We start from the raw sequence: 25,231 nt of genomic DNA, 5'->3' as shown, positions 1-25,231 counted from the left end.
ATATATGAGAAATGTTGAAATTCGACTCCAAATTAGGAAGATAGACTTTGAAAATTTTCAATCAACACAAAGTGACAATCGACCTCAATGGGCTTCAATGGATGTTAATCGACGATATCTGACAAAGTTAGATGCAAACTCACTCAAATATATAGGAAATGTTGAAATTCGACTTCAAATTAGGAAGATTGACTTTGAAAATTTTTAATCAACACAAAGTGACAATCGACCTCAATGGGCTTCAATGGATGTTTATCGACGATATCTGACAATGTTAGATGCAAACTTACTCAAATATATAAGAAATGTTGAAATTCGACTTCAAATTAGGAAGATTGACTTTAAAAATTTTCAATCAACACAAAGTGACAATCGACCTCAATGGGCTTCAATGGATGTTTATCGACGATATCTGACAAAGTTGGATGCAAACTCCTCAAATATATGAGAAATGTTCAAATTCGACTTCAAATTAGGAAGATTGACTTTGAAAATTTTCAATCAACACAAAGTGACAATCGACCTCAATGGGCTTCAATGGATGTTTATCGACGATATCTGACAAAGTTGGATGCAAACTCACTCAAATATATGAGAAATGTTGAAATTCGAATTCAAATTAGGAAGATAGACTTTGAAAATTTTCAATCAACACAAAGTGACAATCGACCTCAATGGGCTTCAATGGATGTTAATCGACGATATCTGACAAAGTTAGATGCAAACTCACTCAAATATATAGGAAATGTTGAAATTCGACTTCAAATTAGGAAGATTGACTTTGAAAATTTTCAATCACTACAAAGTGACAATCGACCTCAATGGGCTTCAATGAATGTTTATCGACGATATCTGACAATGTTAGATGCAAACTCACTCAAATATATAAGAAATGTTAAAATTCGACTTCAAATTAGGAAGATAGACTTTGAAAATTTTCAATCAACACAAAGTGACAATCGACCTCAATGGGCTTCAATAAATGTTTATCGACGATATCTGACAAAGTTAGATGCAAACTCACTCAAATATATAAGAAATGTTAAAATTCGACTTCAAATTAGGAAGATAGACTTTGAAAATTTTCAATCAACACAAAGTGACAATCGACCTCAATGGGCTTCGATGGATGTTAATCGACGATATCTGACAATGTTAGATGCAAACTTACTCAAATATATAAGAAATGTTGAAATTCGACTTCAAATTAGGAAGATTGACTTTGAAAATTTTCAATCAACACAAAGTGACAATCGACCTCAATGGGCTTCAATAAATGTTAATCGACGATATCAGACAAAGTTGGATGCAAACTCACTCAAATATATGAGAAATGTTGAAATTCGACTCCAAATTAGGAAGATAGACTTTGAAAATTTTCAATCAACACAAAGTGACAATCGACCTCAATGGGCTTCAATGGATGTTAATCGACGATATCTGACAAAGTTAGATGCAAACTTACTCAAATATATAAGAAATGTTGAAATTCGACTTCAAATTAGGAAGATTGACTTTGAAAATTTTCAATCAACACAAAGTGACAATCGACCTCAATGGGCTTCAATAGATGTTAATCGACGATATCTGACAAAGTTAGATGCAAACTAACTCGAATATATGAGAAATGTTGAAATTCGACTCCAAATTAGGAAGATAGACTTTGAAAATTTTCAATCAACACAAAGTGACAATCGACCTCAATGGGCTTCAATGGATGTTAATCGACGATATCTGACAAAGTTAGATGCAAACTCACTCAAATATATAGGAAATGTTGAAATTCGACTTCAAATTAGGAAGATTGACTTTGAAAATTTTTAATCAACACAAAGTGACAATCGACCTCAATGGGCTTCAATGGATGTTTATCGACGATATCTGACAAAGTTGGATGCAAACTCACTCAAATATATGAGAAATGTTGAAATTCGACTTCAAATTAGGAAGATAGACTTTGAAAATTTTCAATCAACACAAAGTGACAATCGACCTCAATGGGCTTCAATGGATGTTAATCGACGATATCTGACAAAGTTAGATGCAAACTCACTCAAATATATAGGAAATGTTGAAATTCGACTTCAAATTAGGAAGATTGACTTTGAAAATTTTCAATCACTACAAAGTGACAATCGACCTCAATGGGCTTCAATGAATGTTTATCGACGATATCTGACAATGTTAGATGCAAACTCACTCAAATATATAAGAAATGTTAAAATTCGACTTCAAATTAGGAAGATAGACTTTGAAAATTTTCAATCAACACAAAGTGACAATCGACCTCAATGGGCTTCAATAAATGTTTATCGACGATATCTGACAAAGTTAGATGCAAACTCACTCAAATATATAAGAAATGTTAAAATTCGACTTCAAATTAGGAAGATAGACTTTGAAAATTTTCAATCAACACAAAGTGACAATCGACCTCAATGGGCTTCAATGGATGTTAATCGACGATATCTGACAAAGTTAGATGCAAACTAACTCGAATATATGAGAAATGTTGAAATTCGACTTCAAATTAGGAAGATAGACTTTGAAAATTTTCAATCAACACAAAGTGACAATCGACCTCAATGGGCTTCAATGGATGTTTATCGACGATATCTGACAAAGTTGGATGCAAACTTACTCAAATATATAAGAAATGTTGAAATTCGACTTCAAATTAGGAAGATTGACTTTAAAAATTTTCAATCAACACAAAGTGACAATCGACCTCAATGGGCTTCAATGGATGTTTATCGACGATATCTGACAAAGTTGGATGCAAACTTACTCAAATATATAAGAAATGTTGAAATTCGACTTCAAATTAGGAAGATTGACTTTAAAAATTTTCAATCAACACAAAGTGACAATCGACCTCAATGGGCTTCAATGGATGTTAATCGACGATATCTCACAATGTTAGATGCAAACTTACTCAAATATATAAGAAATGTTGAAATTCGACTTCAAATTAGGAAGATTGACTTTGAAAATTTTCAATCAACACAAAGTGACAATCGACCTCAATGGGCTTCAATAAATGTTAATCGACGATATCAGACAAAGTTGGATGCAAACTCACTCAAATATATGAGAAATGTTGAAATTCGACTCCAAATTAGGAAGATAGACTTTGAAAATTTTCAATCAACACAAAGTGACAATCGACCTCAATGGGCTTCAATGGATGTTAATCGACGATATCTGACAAAGTTAGATGCAAACTTACTCAAATTTATAAGAAATGTTGAAATTCGACTTCAAATTAGGAAGATTGACTTTGAAAATTTTCAATCAACACAAAGTGACAATCGACCTCAATGGGCTTCAATAGATGTTAATCGACGATATCTGACAAAGTTAGATGCAAACTAACTCGAATATATGAGAAATGTTGAAATTCGACTCCAAATTAGGAAGATAGACTTTGAAAATTTTCAATCAACACAAAGTGACAATCGACCTCAATGGGCTTCAATGGATGTTAATCGACGATATCTGACAAAGTTAGATGCAAACTCACTCAAATATATAGGAAATGTTGAAATTCGACTTCAAATTAGGAAGATTGACTTTGAAAATTTTCAATCAACACAAAGTGACAATCGACCTCAATGGGCTTCAATGGATGTTTATCGACGATATCTGACAAAGTTGGATGCAAACTCACTCAAATATATGAGAAATGTTGAAATTCGACTTCAAATTAGGAAGATAGACTTTGAAAATTTTCAATCAACACAAAGTGACAATCGACCTCAATGGGCTTCAATGAATGTTTATCGACGATATCTGACAAAGTTAGATGCAAACTCACTCAAATATATAAGAAATTTTAAAATTCGACTTCAAATTAGGAAGATAGACTTTGAAAATTTTCAATCAACACAAAGTGACAATCGACCTCAATGGGCTTCAATGGATGTTAATCGACGATATCTGACAATGTTAGATGCAAACTTACTCAAATATATAAGAAATGTTGAAATTCGACTTCAAATTAGGAAGATTGACTTTAAAAATTTTCAATCAACACAAAGTGACAATCGACCTCAATGGGCTTCAATGGATGTTTATCGACGATATCTGACAAAGTTGGATGCAAACTCCTCAAATATATGAGAAATGTTGAAATTCGACTTCAAATTAGGAAGATAGACTTTGAAAATTTTCAATCAACACAAAGTGACAATCGACCTCAGTGGGCTTCAATGGATGTTTATCGACGATATCTGACAATGTTAGATGCAAACTCACTCAAATATATAGGAAATGTTGAAATTCGACTTCAAATTAGGAAGATTGACTTTGAAAATTTTCAATCAACACAAAGTGACAATCGACCTCAATGGGCTTCAATGAATGTTTATCGACGATATCTGACAATGTAAGATGCAAACTCACTCAAATATATAAGAAATGTTAAAATTCGACTTCAAATTAGGAAGATAGACTTTGAAAATTTTCAATCAACACAAAGTGACAATCGACCTCAATGGGCTTCAATGGATGTTAATCGACGATACCTGACAATGTTAGATGCAAACTTACTCAAATATATAAGGAATGTTGAAATTCGACTTCAAATTAGGAAGATTGACTTTGAAAATTTTCAATCAACACAAAGTGACAATCGACCTCAATGGGCTTCAATGAATGTTTATCGACGATATCTGACAAAGTTAGATGCAAACTAACTCGAATATATGAGAAATGTTGAAATTCGACTCCAAATTAGGAAGATAGACTTTGAAAATTTTCAATCAACACAAAGTGACAATCGACCTCAATGGGCTTCAATGGATGTTAATCGACGATATCTGACAAAGTTAGATGCAAACTCACTCAAATATATAAGAAATGTTGAAATTCGACTTCAAATTAGGAAGATTGACTTTGAAAATTTTCAATCAACACAAAGTGACAATCGACCTCAATGGGCTTCAATGGATGTTAATCGACGATACCTGACAATGTTAGATGCAAACTTACTCAAATATATAAGAAATGTTGAAATTCGACTTCAAATTAGGAAGATTGACTTTGAAAATTTTCAATCAACACAAAGTGACAATCGACCTCAATGGGCTTCAATGAATGTTTATCGACGATATCTGACAAAGTTAGATGCAAACTTACTCAAATATATAAGAAATGTTGAATTTCGACTTCAAATTAGGAAGATTGACTGAAAATTTTCAATCAACACAAAGTGACAATCGACCTCAATGGGCTTCAATGAATGTTTATCGACGATATCTGACAAAGTTAGATGCAAATTCACTCAAATATATAAAAAATGTTAAAATTCGACTTCAAATTAGGAAGATAGACTTTGAAAATTTTCAATCAACACAAAGTGACAATCGACCTCAATGGGCTTCAATAGATGTTAATCGACGATATCAGACAAAGTTGGATGCAAACTCACTCAAATATATGCGAAATGTTGAAATTCGACTTCAAATTAGGAAGATAGACTTTGAAAATTTTCAATCAACACAAAGTGACAATCGACCTCAATGGGCTTCAATGAATATCAATCGACGATATCTGACAAATTTAGATGCAAACTCACTCAAATATATAAGAAATGTTGAAATTCGACTTCAAATTAGGAAAATTGACTGAAAATTTTCAATCAACACAAAGTGACAATCGACCTCAATGGGCTTCAATGAATGTTTATCGACGATATCTGACAAAGTTAGATGCAAATTCACTCAAATATATAAGAAATGTTAAAATTCGACTTCAAATTAGGAAGATAGACTTTGAAAATTTTCAATCAACACAAAGTGACAATCGACCTCAATGGGCTTCAATAGATGTTAATCGACGATATCAGACAACGTTGGATGCAAACTCACTCAAATATATGAGAAATGTTGAAATTCGACTCCAAATTAGGAAGATAGACTTTGAAAATTTTCAATCAACACAAAGTGACAATCGACCTCAATGGCCTTCAATGGATGTTAATCGACGATATCTGACAAAGTTAGATGCAAACTTACTCAAATATATAAGAAATGTTGAAATTCGACTTCAAATTAGGAAGATTGACTTTGAAAATTTTCAATCAACACAAAGTGACAATCGACCTCAATGGGCTTCAATAGATGTTAATCGACGATATCTGACAAAGTTAGATGCGAACTAACTCGAATATATGAGAAATGTTGAAATTCGACTCCAAATTAGGAAGATAGACTTTGAAAATTTTCAATCAACACAAAGTGACAATCGACCTCAATGGGCTTCAATGGATGTTAATCGACGATATCTGACAAAGTTAGATGCAAACTCACTCAAATATATGAGAAATGTTGAAATTCGACTCCAAATTAGGAAGATAGACTTTGAAAATTTTCAATCAACACAAAGTGACAATCGACCTCAATGGGCTTCAATGGATGTTAATCGACGATATCTGACAAAGTTAGATGCAAACTCACTCAAATATATAGGAAATGTTGAAATTCGACTTCAAATTAGGAAGATAGACTTTGAAAATTTTCAATCAACACAAAGTGACAATCGACCTCAATGGGCTTCAATGGATGTTTATCGACGATATCTGACAAAGTTGGATGCAAACTTACTCAAATATATAAGAAATGTTGAAATTTGACTTCAAATTAGGAAGATTGACTTTAAAAATTTTCAATCAACACAAAGTGACAATCGACCTCAATGGGCTTCAATGGATGTTTATCGACGATATCTGACAAAGTTGGATGCAAACTCCTCAAATATATGAGAAATGTTGAAATTCGACTTCAAATTAGGAAGATAGACTTTGAAAATTTTCAATCAACACAAAGTGACAATCGACCTCAATGGGCTTCAATGGATGTTAATCGACGATATCTGACAAAGTTAGATGCAAACTTACTTAAATATATAAGAAATGTTGAAATTCGACTTCAAATTAGGAAGATTGACTTTGAAAATTTTCAATCAACACAAAGTGACAATCGACCTCAATGGGCTTCAATAGATGTTAATCGACGATATCTGACAAAGTTAGATGCGAACTAACTCGAATATATGAGAAATGTTGAAATTCGACTCCAAATTAGGAAGATAGACTTTGAAAATTTTCAATCAACACAAAGTGACAATCGACCTCAATGGGCTTCAATGGATGTTTATCGACGATATCTGACAAAGTTGGATGCAAACTCCTCAAATATATGAGAAATGTTGAAATTCGACTCCAAATTAGGAAGATAGACTTTGAAAATTTTCAATCAACACAAAGTGACAATCGACCTCAATGGGCTTCAATGGATGTTTATCGACGATACCTGACAATGTTAGATGCAAACTTACTCAAATATATAAGAAATGTTGAAATTCGACTTCAAATTAGGAAGATTGACTTTGAAAATTTTCAATCAACACAAAGTGACAATCGACCTCAATGGGCTTCAATAGATGTTAATCGACGATATCTGACAATGTTAGATGCAAACTTACTCAAATATATAAGGAATGTTGAAATTCGACTTCAAATTAGGAAGATTGACTTTGAAAATTTTCAATCAGCACAAAGTGACAATCGACCTCAATGGGCTTCAATGAATGTTTATCGACGATATCTGACAAAGTTAGATGCAAACTAACTCGAATATATGAGAAATGTTGAAATTCGACTCCAAATTAGGAAGATAGACTTTGAAAATTTTCAATCAACACAAAGTGACAATCGACCTCAATGGGCTTCAATGGATGTTAATCGACGATATCTGACAAAGTTAGATGCAAACTCACTCAAATATATAGGAAATGTTGAAATTCGACTTCAAATTAGGAAGATAGACTTTGAAAATTTTCAATCAACACAAAGTGACAATCGACCTCAATGGGCTTCAATGGATGTTTATCGACGATATCTGACAAAGTTGGATGCAAACTTACTCAAATATATAAGAAATGTTGAAATTTGACTTCAAATTAGGAAGATTGACTTTAAAAATTTTCAATCAACACAAAGTGACAATCGACCTCAATGGGCTTCAATGGATGTTTATCGACGATATCTGACAAAGTTGGATGCAAACTCCTCAAATATATGAGAAATGTTGAAATTCGACTTCAAATTAGGAAGATAGACTTTGAAAATTTTCAATCAACACAAAGTGACAATCGACCTCAATGGGCTTCAATGGATGTTAATCGACGATATCTGACAAAGTTAGATGCAAACTTACTCAAATATATAAGAAATGTTGAAATTCGACTTCAAATTAGGAAGATTGACTTTGAAAATTTTCAATCAACACAAAGTGACAATCGACCTCAATGGGCTTCAATAGATGTTAATCGACGATATCTGACAAAGTTAGATGCGAACTAACTCGAATATATGAGAAATGTTGAAATTCGACTCCAAATTAGGAAGATAGACTTTGAAAATTTTCAATCAACACAAAGTGACAATCGACCTCAATGGGCTTCAATGGATGTTAATCGACGATATCTGACAAAGTTAGATGCAAACTCACTCAAATATATGAGAAATGTTGAAATTCGACTCCAAATTAGGAAGATAGACTTTGAAAATTTTCAATCAACACAAAGTGACAATCGACCTCAATGGGCTTCAATGGATGTTAATCGACGATATCTGACAAAGTTAGATGCAAACTCACTCAAATATATAGGAAATGTTGAAATTCGACTTCAAATTAGGAAGATAGACTTTGAAAATTTTCAATCAACACAAAGTGACAATCGACCTCAATGGGCTTCAATGGATGTTTATCGACGATATCTGACAAAGTTGGATGCAAACTTACTCAAATATATAAGAAATGTTGAAATTTGACTTCAAATTAGGAAGATTGACTTTAAAAATTTTCAATCAACACAAAGTGACAATCGACCTCAATGGGCTTCAATGGATGTTTATCGACGATATCTGACAAAGTTGGATGCAAACTCCTCAAATATATGAGAAATGTTGAAATTCGACTTCAAATTAGGAAGATAGACTTTGAAAATTTTCAATCAACACAAAGTGACAATCGACCTCAATGGGCTTCAATGGATGTTAATCGACGATATCTGACAAAGTTAGATGCAAACTTACTCAAATATATAAGAAATGTTGAAATTCGACTTCAAATTAGGAAGATTGACTTTGAAAATTTTCAATCAACACAAAGTGACAATCGACCTCAATGGGCTTCAATAGATGTTAATCGACGATATCTGACAAAGTTAGATGCGAACTAACTCGAATATATGAGAAATGTTGAAATTCGACTCCAAATTAGGAAGATAGACTTTGAAAATTTTCAATCAACACAAAGTGACAATCGACCTCAATGGGCTTCAATGGATGTTTATCTACGATATCTGACAAAGTTGGATGCAAACTCCTCAAATATATGAGAAATGTTGAAATTCGACTCCAAATTAGGAAGATAGACTTTGAAAATTTTCAATCAACACAAAGTGACAATCGACCTCAATGGGCTTCAATGGATGTTTATCGACGATACCTGACAATGTTAGATGCAAACTTACTCAAATATATAAGAAATGTTGAAATTCGACTTCAAATTAGGAAGATTGACTTTGAAAATTTTCAATCAACACAAAGTGACAATCGACCTCAATGGGCTTCAATAGATGTTAATCGACGATATCTGACAATGTTAGATGCAAACTTACTCAAATATATAAGGAATGTTGAAATTCGACTTCAAATTAGGAAGATTGACTTTGAAAATTTTCAATCAACACAAAGTGACAATCGACCTCAATGGGCTTCAATGAATGTTTATCGACGATATCTGACAAAGTTAGATGCAAACTAACTCGAATATATGAGAAATGTTGAAATTCGACTCCAAATTAGGAAGATAGACTTTGAAAATTTTCAATCAACACAAAGTGACAATCGACCTCAATGGGCTTCAATGGATGTTAATCGACGATATCTGACAAAGTTAGATGCAAACTCACTCAAATATATAAGAAATGTTGAAATTCGACTTCAAATTAGGAAGATTGACTTTGAAAATTTTCAATCAACACAAAGTGACAATCGACCTCAATGGGCTTCAATGGATGTTAATCGACGATACCTGACAATGTTAGATGCAAACTTACTCAAATATATAAGAAATGTTGAAATTCGACTTCAAATTAGGAAGATTGACTTTGAAAATTTTCAATCAACACAAAGTGACAATCGACCTCAATGGGCTTCAATGAATGTTTATCGACGATATCTGACAAAGTTAGATGCAAACTTACTCAAATATATAAGAAATGTTGAATTTCGACTTCAAATTAGGAAGATTGACTGAAAATTTTCAATCAACACAAAGTGACAATCGACCTCAATGGGCTTCAATGAATGTTTATCGACGATATCTGACAAAGTTAGATGCAAATTCACTCAAATATATAAAAAATGTTAAAATTCGACTTCAAATTAGGAAGATAGACTTTGAAAATTTTCAATCAACACAAAGTGACAATCGACCTCAATGGGCTTCAATAGATGTTAATCGACGATATCAGACAAAGTTGGATGCAAACTCACTCAAATATATGCGAAATGTTGAAATTCGACTTCAAATTAGGAAGATAGACTTTGAAAATTTTCAATCAACACAAAGTGACAATCGACCTCAATGGGCTTCAATGAATGTCAATCGACGATATCTGACAAATTTAGATGCAAACTCACTCAAATATATAAGAAATGTTGAAATTCGACTTCAAATTAGGAAAATTGACTGAAAATTTTCAATCAACACAAAGTGACAATCGACCTCAATGGGCTTCAATGAATGTTTATCGACGATATCTGACAAAGTTAGATGCAAATTCACTCAAATATATAAGAAATGTTAAAATTCGACTTCAAATTAGGAAGATAGACTTTGAAAATTTTCAATCAACACAAAGTGACAATCGACCTCAATGGGCTTCAATAGATGTTAATCGACGATATCAGACAACGTTGGATGCAAACTCACTCAAATATATGAGAAATGTTGAAATTCGACTCCAAATTAGGAAGATAGACTTTGAAAATTTTCAATCAACACAAAGTGACAATCGACCTCAATGGCCTTCAATGGATGTTAATCGACGATATCTGACAAAGTTAGATGCAAACTTACTCAAATATATAAGAAATTTTGAAATTCGACTTCAAATTAGGAAGATTGACTTTGAAAATTTTCAATCAACACAAAGTGACAATCGACCTCAATGGGCTTCAATAGATGTTAATCGACGATATCTGACAAAGTTAGATGCGAACTAACTCGAATATATGAGAAATGTTGAAATTCGACTCCAAATTAGGAAGATAGACTTTGAAAATTTTCAATCAACACAAAGTGACAATCGACCTCAATGGGCTTCAATGGATGTTAATCGACGATATCTGACAAAGTTAGATGCAAACTCACTCAAATATATGAGAAATGTTGAAATTCGACTCCAAATTAGGAAGATAGACTTTGAAAATTTTCAATCAACACAAAGTGACAATCGACCTCAATGGGCTTCAATGGATGTTAATCGACGATATCTGACAAAGTTAGATGCAAACTCACTCAAATATATAGGAAATGTTGAAATTCGACTTCAAATTAGGAAGATAGACTTTGAAAATTTTCAATCAACACAAAGTGACAATCGACCTCAATGGGCTTCAATGGATGTTTATCGACGATATCTGACAAAGTTGGATGCAAACTTACTCAAATATATAAGAAATGTTGAAATTTGACTTCAAATTAGGAAGATTGACTTTAAAAATTTTCAATCAACACAAAGTGACAATCGACCTCAATGGGCTTCAATGGATGTTTATCGACGATATCTGACAAAGTTGGATGCAAACTCCTCAAATATATGAGAAATGTTGAAATTCGACTTCAAATTAGGAAGATAGACTTTGAAAATTTTCAATCAACACAAAGTGACAATCGACCTCAATGGGCTTCAATGGATGTTAATCGACGATATCTGACAAAGTTAGATGCAAACTTACTCAAATATATAAGAAATGTTGAAATTCGACTTCAAATTAGGAAGATTGACTTTGAAAATTTTCAATCAACACAAAGTGACAATCGACCTCAATGGGCTTCAATAGATGTTAATCGACGATATCTGACAAAGTTAGATGCGAACTAACTCGAATATATGAGAAATGTTGAAATTCGACTCCAAATTAGGAAGATAGACTTTGAAAATTTTCAATCAACACAAAGTGACAATCGACCTCAATGGGCTTCAATGGATGTTTATCGACGATATCTGACAAAGTTGGATGCAAACTCCTCAAATATATGAGAAATGTTGAAATTCGACTCCAAATTAGGAAGATAGACTTTGAAAATTTTCAATCAACACAAAGTGACAATCGACCTCAATGGGCTTCAATGGATGTTTATCGACGATACCTGACAATGTTAGATGCAAACTTACTCAAATATATAAGAAATGTTGAAATTCGACTTCAAATTAGGAAGATTGACTTTGAAAATTTTCAATCAACACAAAGTGACAATCGACCTCAATGGGCTTCAATAGATGTTAATCGACGATATCTGACAATGTTAGATGCAAACTTACTCAAATATATAAGAAATGTTGAAATTCGACTTCAAATTAGGAAGATTGACTTTAAAAATTTTCAATCAACACAAAGTGACAATCGACCTCAATGGGCTTCAATGGATGTTTATCGACGATATCTGACAAAGTTGGATGCAAACTCCTCAAATATATGAGAAATGTTGAAATTCGACTTCAAATTAGGAAGATAGACTTTGAAAATTTTCAATCAACACAAAGTGACAATCGACCTCAGTGGGCTTCAATGGATGTTTATCGACGATATCTGACAATGTTAGATGCAAACTCACTCAAATATATAGGAAATGTTGAAATTCGACTTCAAATTAGGAAGATTGACTTTGAAAATTTTCAATCAACACAAAGTGACAATCGACCTCAATGGGCTTCAATGAATGTTTATCGACGATATCTGACAATGTAAGATGCAAACTCACTCAAATATATAAGAAATGTTAAAATTCGACTTCAAATTAGGAAGATAGACTTTGAAAATTTTCAATCAACACAAAGTGACAATCGACCTCAATGGGCTTCAATGGATGTTAATCGACGATACCTGACAATGTTAGATGCAAACTTACTCAAATATATAAGGAATGTTGAAATTCGACTTCAAATTAGGAAGATTGACTTTGAAAATTTTCAATCAACACAAAGTGACAATCGACCTCAATGGGCTTCAATGAATGTTTATCGACGATATCTGACAAAGTTAGATGCAAACTAACTCGAATATATGAGAAATGTTGAAATTCGACTACAAATTAGGAAGATAGACTTTGAAAATTTTCAATCAACACAAAGTGACAATCGACCTCAATGGGCTTCAATGGATGTTAATCGACGATATCTGACAAAGTTAGATGCAAACTCACTCAAATATATAAGAAATGTTGAAATTCGACTTCAAATTAGGAAGATTGACTTTGAAAATTTTCAATCAACACAAAGTGACAATCGACCTCAATGGGCTTCAATGGATGTTAATCGACGATACCTGACAATGTTAGATGCAAACTTACTCAAATATATAAGAAATGTTGAAATTCGACTTCAAATTAGGAAGATTGACTTTGAAAATTTTCAATCAACACAAAGTGACAATCGACCTCAATGGGCTTCAATGAATGTTTATCGACGATATCTGACAAAGTTAGATGCAAACTTACTCAAATATATAAGAAATGTTGAATTTCGACTTCAAATTAGGAAGATTGACTGAAAATTTTCAATCAACACAAAGTGACAATCGACCTCAATGGGCTTCAATGAATGTTTATCGACGATATCTGACAAAGTTAGATGCAAATTCACTCAAATATATAAAAAATGTTAAAATTCGACTTCAAATTAGGAAGATAGACTTTGAAAATTTTCAATCAACACAAAGTGACAATCGACCTCAATGGGCTTCAATAGATGTTAATCGACGATATCAGACAAAGTTGGATGCAAACTCACTCAAATATATGCGAAATGTTGAAATTCGACTTCAAATTAGGAAGATAGACTTTGAAAATTTTCAATCAACACAAAGTGACAATCGACCTCAATGGGCTTCAATGAATGTCAATCGACGATATCTGACAAATTTAGATGCAAACTCACTCAAATATATAAGAAATGTTGAAATTCGACTTCAAATTAGGAAAATTGACTGAAAATTTTCAATCAACACAAAGTGACAATCGACCTCAATGGGCTTCAATGAATGTTTATCGACGATATCTGACAAAGTTAGATGCAAATTCACTCAAATATATAAGAAATGTTAAAATTCGACTTCAAATTAGGAAGATAGACTTTGAAAATTTTCAATCAACACAAAGTGACAATCGACCTCAATGGGCTTCAATAGATGTTAATCGACGATATCAGACAAAGTTGGATGCAAACTCACTCAAATATATGAGAAATGTTGAAATTCGACTCCAAATTAGGAAGATAGACTTTGAAAATTTTCAATCAACACAAAGTGACAATCGACCTCAATGGCCTTCAATGGAGGTTAATCGACGATATCTGACAATGTTAGATGCAAACTTACTCAAATATATAAGAAATGTTGAAATTCGACTTCAAATTAGGAAGATTGACTTTGAAAATTTTCAATCAACACAAAGTGACAATCGACCTCAATGGGCTTCAATAGATGTTAATCGACGATATCTGACAAAGTTAGATGCGAACTAACTCGAATATATGAGAAATGTTGAAATTCGACTCCAAATTAGGAAGATAGACTTTGAAAATTTTCAATCAACACAAAGTGACAATCGACCTCAATGGGCTTCAATGGATGTTAATCGACGATATCTGACAAAGTTAGATGCAAACTCACTCAAATATATGAGAAATGTTGAAATTCGACTCCAAATTAGGAAGATAGACTTTGAAAATTTTCAATCAACACAAAGTGACAATCGACCTCAATGGGCTTCAATGGATGTTAATCGACGATATCTGACAAAGTTAGATGCAAACTCACTCAAATATATAGGAAATGTTGAAATTCGACTTCAAATTAGGAAGATAGACTTTGAAAATTTTCAATCAACACAAAGTGACAATCGACCTCAATGGGCTTCAATGGATGTTTATCGACGATATCTGACAAAGTTGGATGCAAACTTACTCAAATATATAAGAAATGTTGAAATTTGACTTCAAATTAGGAAGATTGACTTTAAAAATTTTCAATCAACACAAAGTGACAATCGACCTCAATGGGCTTCAATGGATGTTTATCGACGATATCTGACAAAGTTGGATGCAAACTCCTCAAATATATGAGAAATGTTGAAATTCGACTTCAAATTAGGAAGATAGACTTTGAAAATTTTCAATCAACACAAAGTGACAATCGACCTCAATGGGCTTCAATGGATGTTAATCGACGATATCTGACAATGTTAGATGCAAACTCACTCAAATATATAGGAAATGTTGAAATTCGACTTCAAATTAGGAAGATTGACTTTGAAAATTTTCAATCAACACAAAGTGACAATCGACCTCAATGGGCTTCAATGAATGTTTATCGATGATATCTGACAATGTAAGATGCAAACTCACTCAAATATATAAGAAATGTTAAAATTCGACTTCAAATTAGGAAGATAGACTTTGAAAATTTTCAATCAACACAAAGTGACAATCGACCTCAATGGGCTTCAATGGATGTTAATCGACGATATCTGACAATGTTAGATGCAAACTTGCTCAAATATATAAGAAATGTTGAAATTCGACTTCAAATTAGGAAGATAGACTTTGAAAATTTTCAATCAACACAAAGTGACAATCGACCTCAATGGGCTTCAATGAATGTTTATCGACGATATCTGACAAAGTTGGATGCAAACTCACTCAAATATATGAGAAATGTTGAAATTCGACTTCAAATTTGGAAGATAGACTTTGAAAATTTTCAATCAACACAAAGTGACAATCGACCTCAATGGGCTTCAATGAATGTTTATCGACGATATCTGACAAAGTTAGATGCAAACTCACTCAAATATATAGGAAATGTTGAAATTCGACTTCAAATTAGGAAGATTGACTTTGAAAATTTTCAATCAACACAAAGTGACAATCGACCTCAATGGGCTTCAATAGATGTTAATCGACGATATCTGACAAAGTTAGATGCAAACTCACTCAAATATATAAGAAATGTTGAAATTCGACTTCAAATTAGGAAGATTGACTTTGAAAATTTTCAATCAACACAAAGTGACAATCGACCTCAATGGGCTTCAATGGATGTTTATCGACGATATCTGACAAAGTTGGATGCAAACTCACTCAAATATATGAGAAATGTTGAAATTCGACTTCAAATTGGGAAGATAGACTTTGAAAATTTTCAATCAACACAAAGTGACAATCGACCTCAATGGGCTTCAATGGATGTTAATCGACGATATCTGACAATGTTAGATGCAAACTTACTCAAATATATAAGAAATGTTGAAATTCGACTTCAAATTAGGAAGATTGACTTTGAAAATTTTCAATCAACACAAAGTGACAATCGACCTCAATGGGCTTCAATAGATGTTAATCGACGATATCTGACAAAGTTAGATGCAAACTCACTCAAATATATAAGAAATGTTGAAATTCGACTTCAAATTAGGAAGATTGACTTTGAAAATTTTCAATCAACACAGTGACAATCGACCTCAATGGGCTTCAATAGATGTTAATCGACGATATCTGACAAAGTTAGATGCAAACTCACTCAAATATATGAGAAATGTTGAAATTCGACTTCAAATTAGGAAGATAGACTTTGAAAATTTTCAATCAACACAAAGTGACAATCGACCTCAATGGGCTTCAATGAATGTTTATCGACGATATCTGACAAAGTTAGATGCAAACTTACTCAAATATATGAGAAATGTTGAAATTCAACTCCAAATTAGGAAGATAGACTTTGAAAATTTTCAATCAACACAAAGTGACAATCGACCTCAATGGGCTTCAATGGATGTTAATCGACGATATCTGACAAAGTTAGATGCAAACTCACTCAAATATATAGGAAATGTTGAAATTCGACTTCAAATTAGGAAGATTGACTTTGAAAATTTTCAATCAACACAAAGTGACAATCGACCTCAATGGGCTTCAATGAATGTTTATCGACGATATCTGACAATGTTAGATGCAAACTCACTCAAATATATAAGAAATGTTAAAATTCGACTTCAAATTAGGAAGATAGACTTTGAAAATTTTCAATCAACACAAAGTGACAATCGACCTCAATGGGCTTCAATAAATGTTTATCGACGATATCTGACAAAGTTAGATGCAAACTCACTCAAATATATAAGAAATGTTGAAATTCGACTTCAAATTAGGAAGATAGACTTTGAAAATTTTCAATCAACACAAAGTGACAATCGACCTCAATGGGCTTCAATGAATGTTTATCGACGATATCTGACAAAGTTAGATGCAAACTTACTCAAATATATGAGAAATGTTGAAATTCAACTCCAAATTAGGAAGATAGACTTTGAAAATTTTCAATCAACACAAAGTGACAATCGACCTCAATGGGCTTCAATGGATGTTAATCGACGATATCTGACAATGTTAGATGCAAACTCACTCAAATATATAAGAAATGTTGAAATTCGACTTCAAATTAGGAAGATTGACTTTGAAAATTTTCAATCAACACAAAGTGACAATCGACCTCAATGGGCTTCAATGAATGTTTATCGACGATATCTGACAATGTTAGATGCAAACTCACTCAAATATATAAGAAATGTTAAAATTCGACTTCAAATTAGGAAGATAGACTTTGAAAATTTTCAATCAACACAAAGTGACAATCGACCTCAATGGGCTTCAATGAATGTTTATCGACGATATCTGACAAAGTTGGATGCAAACTCACTCGAATATATGAGAAATGTTGAAATTCGACTTCAAATTAGGAAGATAGACTTTGAAAATTTTCAATCAACACAAAGTGACAATCGACCTCAATGGGCTTCAATGGATGTTTATCGACGATATCTGACAAAGTTGGATGCAAACTTACTCAAATATATAAGAAATGTTGAAATTCGACTTCAAATTAGGAAGATTGACTTTGAAAATTTTCAATCAACACAAAGTGACAATCGACCTCAATGGGCTTCAATGAATGTTTATCGACGATATCTGACAATGTTAGATGCAAACTCACTCAAATATATAAGAAATGTTAAAATTCGACTTCAAATTAGGAAGATAGACTTTGAAAATTTTCAATCAACACAAAGTGACAATCGACCTCAATGGGCTTCAATGAATGTTTATCGACGATATCTGACAAAGTTGGATGCAAACTCACTCGAATATATGAGAAATGTTGAAATTCGACTTCAAATTAGGAAGATAGACTTTGAAAATTTTCAATCAACACAAAGTGACAATCGACCTCAATGGGCTTCAATGGATGTTTATCGACGATATCTGACAATGTTAGATGCAAACTCACTCAAATATATAAGAAATGTTAAAATTCGACTTCAAATTAGGAAGATAGACTTTGAAAATTTTCAATCAACACAAAGTGACAATCGACCTCAATGGGCTTCAATGAATGTTTATCGACGATATCTGACAAAGTTGGATGCAAACTCACTCAAATATATGAGAAATGTTGAAATTCGACTCCAAATTAGGAAGATAGACTTTGAAAATTTTCAATCAACACAAAGTGACAATCGACCTCAATGGCCTTCAATGGAGGTTAATCGACGATATCTGACAATGTTAGATGCAAACTTACTCAAATATATAAGAAATGTTGAAATTCGACTTCAAATTAGGAAGATTGACTTTGAAAATTTTCAATCAACACAAAGTGACAATCGACCTCAATGGGCTTCAATAGATGTTAATCGACGATATCTGACAAAGTTAGATGCGAACTAACTCGAATATATGAGAAATGTTGAAATTCGACTCCAAATTAGGAAGATAGACTTTGAAAATTTTCAATCAACACAAAGTGACAATCGACCTCAATGGGCTTCAATGGATGTTAATCGACGATATCTGACAAAGTTAGATGCAAACTCACTCAAATATATGAGAAATGTTGAAATTCGACTCCAAATTAGGAAGATAGACTTTGAAAATTTTCAATCAACACAAAGTGACAATCGACCTCAATGGGCTTCAATGGATGTTAATCGACGATATCTGACAAAGTTAGATGCAAACTCACTCAAATATATAGGAAATGTTGAAATTCGACTTCAAATTAGGAAGATAGACTTTGAAAATTTTCAATCAACACAAAGTGACAATCGACCTCAATGGGCTTCAATGGATGTTTATCGACGATATCTGACAAAGTTGGATGCAAACTTACTCAAATATATAAGAAATGTTGAAATTTGACTTCAAATTAGGAAGATTGACTTTAAAAATTTTCAATCAACACAAAGTGACAATCGACCTCAATGGGCTTCAATGGATGTTTATCGACGATATCTGACAAAGTTGGATGCAAACTCCTCAAATATATGAGAAATGTTGAAATTCGACTTCAAATTAGGAAGATAGACTTTGAAAATTTTCAATCAACACAAAGTGACAATCGACCTCAATGGGCTTCAATGGATGTTAATCGACGATATCTGACAATGTTAGATGCAAACTCACTCAAATATATAGGAAATGTTGAAATTCGACTTCAAATTAGGAAGATTGACTTTGAAAATTTTCAATCAACACAAAGTGACAATCGACCTCAATGGGCTTCAATGAATGTTTATCGATGATATCTGACAATGTAAGATGCAAACTCACTCAAATATATAAGAAATGTTAAAATTCGACTTCAAATTAGGAAGATAGACTTTGAAAATTTTCAATCAACACAAAGTGACAATCGACCTCAATGGGCTTCAATGGATGTTAATCGACGATATCTGACAATGTTAGATGCAAACTTGCTCAAATATATAAGAAATGTTGAAATTCGACTTCAAATTAGGAAGATAGACTTTGAAAATTTTCAATCAACACAAAGTGACAATCGACCTCAATGGGCTTCAATGAATGTTTATCGACGATATCTGACAAAGTTGGATGCAAACTCACTCAAATATATGAGAAATGTTGAAATTCGACTTCAAATTTGGAAGATAGACTTTGAAAATTTTCAATCAACACAAAGTGACAATCGACCTCAATGGGCTTCAATGAATGTTTATCGACGATATCTGACAAAGTTAGATGCAAACTCACTCAAATATATAGGAAATGTTGAAATTCGACTTCAAATTAGGAAGATTGACTTTGAAAATTTTCAATCAACACAAAGTGACAATCGACCTCAATGGGCTTCAATAGATGTTAATCGACGATATCTGACAAAGTTAGATGCAAACTCACTCAAATATATAAGAAATGTTGAAATTCGACTTCAAATTAGGAAGATTGACTTTGAAAATTTTCAATCAACACAAAGTGACAATCGACCTCAATGGGCTTCAATGGATGTTTATCGACGATATCTGACAAAGTTGGATGCAAACTCACTCAAATATATGAGAAATGTTGAAATTCGACTTCAAATTGGGAAGATAGACTTTGAAAATTTTCAATCAACACAAAGTGACAATCGACCTCAATGGGCTTCAATGGATGTTAATCGACGATATCTGACAATGTTAGATGCAAACTTACTCAAATATATAAGAAATGTTGAAATTCGACTTCAAATTAGGAAGATTGACTTTGAAAATTTTCAATCAACACAAAGTGACAATCGACCTCAATGGGCTTCAATAGATGTTAATCGACGATATCTGACAAAGTTAGATGCAAACTCACTCAAATATATAAGAAATGTTGAAATTCGACTTCAAATTAGGAAGATTGACTTTGAAAATTTTCAATCAACACAGTGACAATCGACCTCAATGGGCTTCAATAGATGTTAATCGACGATATCTGACAAAGTTAGATGCAAACTCACTCAAATATATGAGAAATGTTGAAATTCGACTTCAAATTAGGAAGATAGACTTTGAAAATTTTCAATCAACACAAAGTGACAATCGACCTCAATGGGCTTCAATGAATGTTTATCGACGATATCTGACAAAGTTAGATGCAAACTTACTCAAATATATGAGAAATGTTGAAATTCAACTCCAAATTAGGAAGATAGACTTTGAAAATTTTCAATCAACACAAAGTGACAATCGACCTCAATGGGCTTCAATGGATGTTAATCGACGATATCTGACAAAGTTAGATGCAAACTCACTCAAATATATAGGAAATGTTGAAATTCGACTTCAAATTAGGAAGATTGACTTTGAAAATTTTCAATCAACACAAAGTGACAATCGACCTCAATGGGCTTCAATGAATGTTTATCGACGATATCTGACAATGTTAGATGCAAACTCACTCAAATATATAAGAAATGTTAAAATTCGACTTCAAATTAGGAAGATAGACTTTGAAAATTTTCAATCAACACAAAGTGACAATCGACCTCAATGGGCTTCAATAAATGTTTATCGACGATATCTGACAAAGTTAGATGCAAACTCACTCAAATATATAAGAAATGTTGAAATTCGACTTCAAATTAGGAAGATAGACTTTGAAAATTTTCAATCAACACAAAGTGACAATCGACCTCAATGGGCTTCAATGAATGTTTATCGACGATATCTGACAAAGTTAGATGCAAACTTACTCAAATATATGAGAAATGTTGAAATTCAACTCCAAATTAGGAAGATAGACTTTGAAAATTTTCAATCAACACAAAGTGACAATCGACCTCAATGGGCTTCAATGGATGTTAATCGACGATATCTGACAATGTTAGATGCAAACTCACTCAAATATATAAGAAATGTTGAAATTCGACTTCAAATTAGGAAGATTGACTTTGAAAATTTTCAATCAACACAAAGTGACAATCGACCTCAATGGGCTTCAATGAATGTTTATCGACGATATCTGACAATGTTAGATGCAAACTCACTCAAATATATAAGAAATGTTAAAATTCGACTTCAAATTAGGAAGATAGACTTTGAAAATTTTCAATCAACACAAAGTGACAATCGACCTCAATGGGCTTCAATGAATGTTTATCGACGATATCTGACAAAGTTGGATGCAAACTCACTCGAATATATGAGAAATGTTGAAATTCGACTTCAAATTAGGAAGATAGACTTTGAAAATTTTCAATCAACACAAAGTGACAATCGACCTCAATGGGCTTCAATGGATGTTTATCGACGATATCTGACAAAGTTGGATGCAAACTTACTCAAATATATAAGAAATGTTGAAATTCGACTTCAAATTAGGAAGATTGACTTTAAAAATTTTCAATCAACACAAAGTGACAATCGACCTCAATGGGCTTCAATGGATGTTAATCGACGATATCTGACAATGTTAGATGCAAACTCACTCAAATATATAAGAAATGTTGAAATTCGACTTCAAATTAGGAAGATTGACTTTGAAAATTTTCAATCAACACAAAGTGACAATCGACCTCAATGGGCTTCAATGAATGTTTATCGACGATATCTGACAAAGTTGGATGCAAACTCACTCGAATATATGAGAAATGTTGAAATTCGACTTCAAATTAGGAAGATAGACTTTGAAAATTTTCAATCAACACAAAGTGACAATCGACCTCAATGGGCTTCAATGGATGTTTATCGACGATATCTGACAAAGTTGGATGCAAACTTACTCAAATATATAAGAAATGTTGAAATTCGACTTCAAATTAGGAAGATTGACTTTAAAAATTTTCAATCAACACAAAGTGACAATCGACCTCAATGGGCTTCAATGGATGTTTATCGACGATATCTGACAAAGTTGGATGCAAACTCCTCAAATATATGAGAAATGTTGAAATTCGACTTCAAATTAGGAAGATAGACTTTGAAAATTTTCAATCAACACAAAGTGACAATCGACCTCAATGGGCTTCAATGGATGTTAATCGACGATATCTGACAATGTTAGATGCAAACTTACTCAAATATATAAGGAATGTTGAAATTCGACTTCAAATTAGGAAGATTGACTTTGAAAATTTTCAATCAACACAAAGTGACAATCGACCTCAATGGGCTTCAATAAATGTTAATCGACGATATCAGACAAAGTTGGATGCAAACTCACTCAAATATATGAGAAATGTTGAAATTCGACTCCAAATTAGGAAGATAGACTTTGAAAATTTTCAATCAACACAAAGTGACAATCGACCTCAATGGGCTTCAATGGATGTTAATCGACGATATCTGACAAAGTTAGATGCAAACTTACTCAAATATATAAGAAATGTTGAAATTCGACTTCAAATTAGGAAGATTGACTTTGAAAATTTTCAATCAACACAAAGTGACAATCGACCTCAATGGGCTTCAATAGATGTTAATCGACGATATCTGACAAAGTTAGATGCAAACTAACTCGAATATATGAGAAATGTTGAAATTCGACTCCAAATTAGGAAGATAGACTTTGAAAATTTTCAATCAACACAAAGTGACAATCGACCTCAATGGGCTTCAATGGATGTTAATCGACGATATCTGACAAAGTTAGATGCAAACTCACTCAAATATATAGGAAATGTTGAAATTCGACTTCAAATTAGGAAGATTGACTTTGAAAATTTTCAATCAACACAAAGTGACAATCGACCTCAATGGGCTTCAATGGATGTTTATCGACGATATCTGACAAAGTTGGATGCAAACTCACTCAAATATATGAGAAATGTTGAAATTCGACTTCAAATTAGGAAGATAGACTTTGAAAATTTTCAATCAACACAAAGTGACAATCGACCTCAATGGGCTTCAATGGATGTTAATCGACGATATCTGACAAAGTTAGATGCAAACTCACTCAAATATATAGGAAATGTTGAAATTCGACTTCAAATTAGGAAGATTGACTTTGAAAATTTTCAATCACTACAAAGTGACAATCGACCTCAATGGGCTTCAATGAATGTTTATCGACGATATCTGACAATGTTAGATGCAAACTCACTCAAATATATAAGAAATGTTAAAATTCGACTTCAAATTAGGAAGATAGACTTTGAAAATTTTCAATCAACACAAAGTGACAATCGACCTCAATGGGCTTCAATGGATGTTTATCGACGATATCTGACAAAGTTGGATGCAAACTTACTCAAATATATAAGAAATGTTGAAATTCGACTTCAAATTAGGAAGATTGACTTTGAAAATTTTCAATCAACACAAAGTGACAATCGACCTCAATGGGCTTCAATAAATGTTTATCGACGATATCTGACAAAGTTAGATGCAAACTCACTCAAATATATAAGAAATGTTAAAATTCGACTTCAAATTAGGAAGATAGACTTTGAAAATTTTCAATCAACACAAAGTGACAATCGACCTCAATGGGCTTCAATGGATGTTTATCGACGATATCTGACAAAGTTGGATGCAAACTCACTCAAATATATGAGAAATGTTGAAATTCGACTTCAAATTAGGAAGATAGACTTTGAAAATTTTCAATCAACACAAAGTGACAATCGACCTCAATGGGCTTCAATGGATGTTTATCGACGATATCTGACAAAGTTGGATGCAAACTCACTCAAATATATGAGAAATGTTGAAATTCGACTTCAAATTGGGAAGATAGACTTTGAAAATTTTCAATCAACACAAAGTGACAATCGACCTCAATGGGCTTCAATGGATGTTAATCGACGATATCTGACAATGTTAGATGCAAACTTACTCAAATATATAAGAAATGTTGAAATTCGACTTCAAATTAGGAAGATTGACTTTGAAAATTTTCAATCAACACAAAGTGACAATCGACCTCAATGGGCTTCAATAGATGTTAATCGACGATATCTGACAAAGTTAGATGCAAACTCACTCAAATATATAAGAAATGTTGAAATTCGACTTCAAATTAGGAAGATTGACTTTGAAAATTTTCAATCAACACAGTGACAATCGACCTCAATGGGCTTCAATAGATGTTAATCGACGATATCTGACAA

This window comes from Diorhabda carinulata, chromosome 4 (genome assembly GCF_026250575.1).
Source record: "Diorhabda carinulata isolate Delta chromosome 4, icDioCari1.1, whole genome shotgun sequence".
NCBI classification, from domain to species: Eukaryota; Metazoa; Arthropoda; class Insecta; order Coleoptera; family Chrysomelidae; genus Diorhabda; species Diorhabda carinulata.
Note: the sequence above shows the minus strand (reverse complement) of the source record.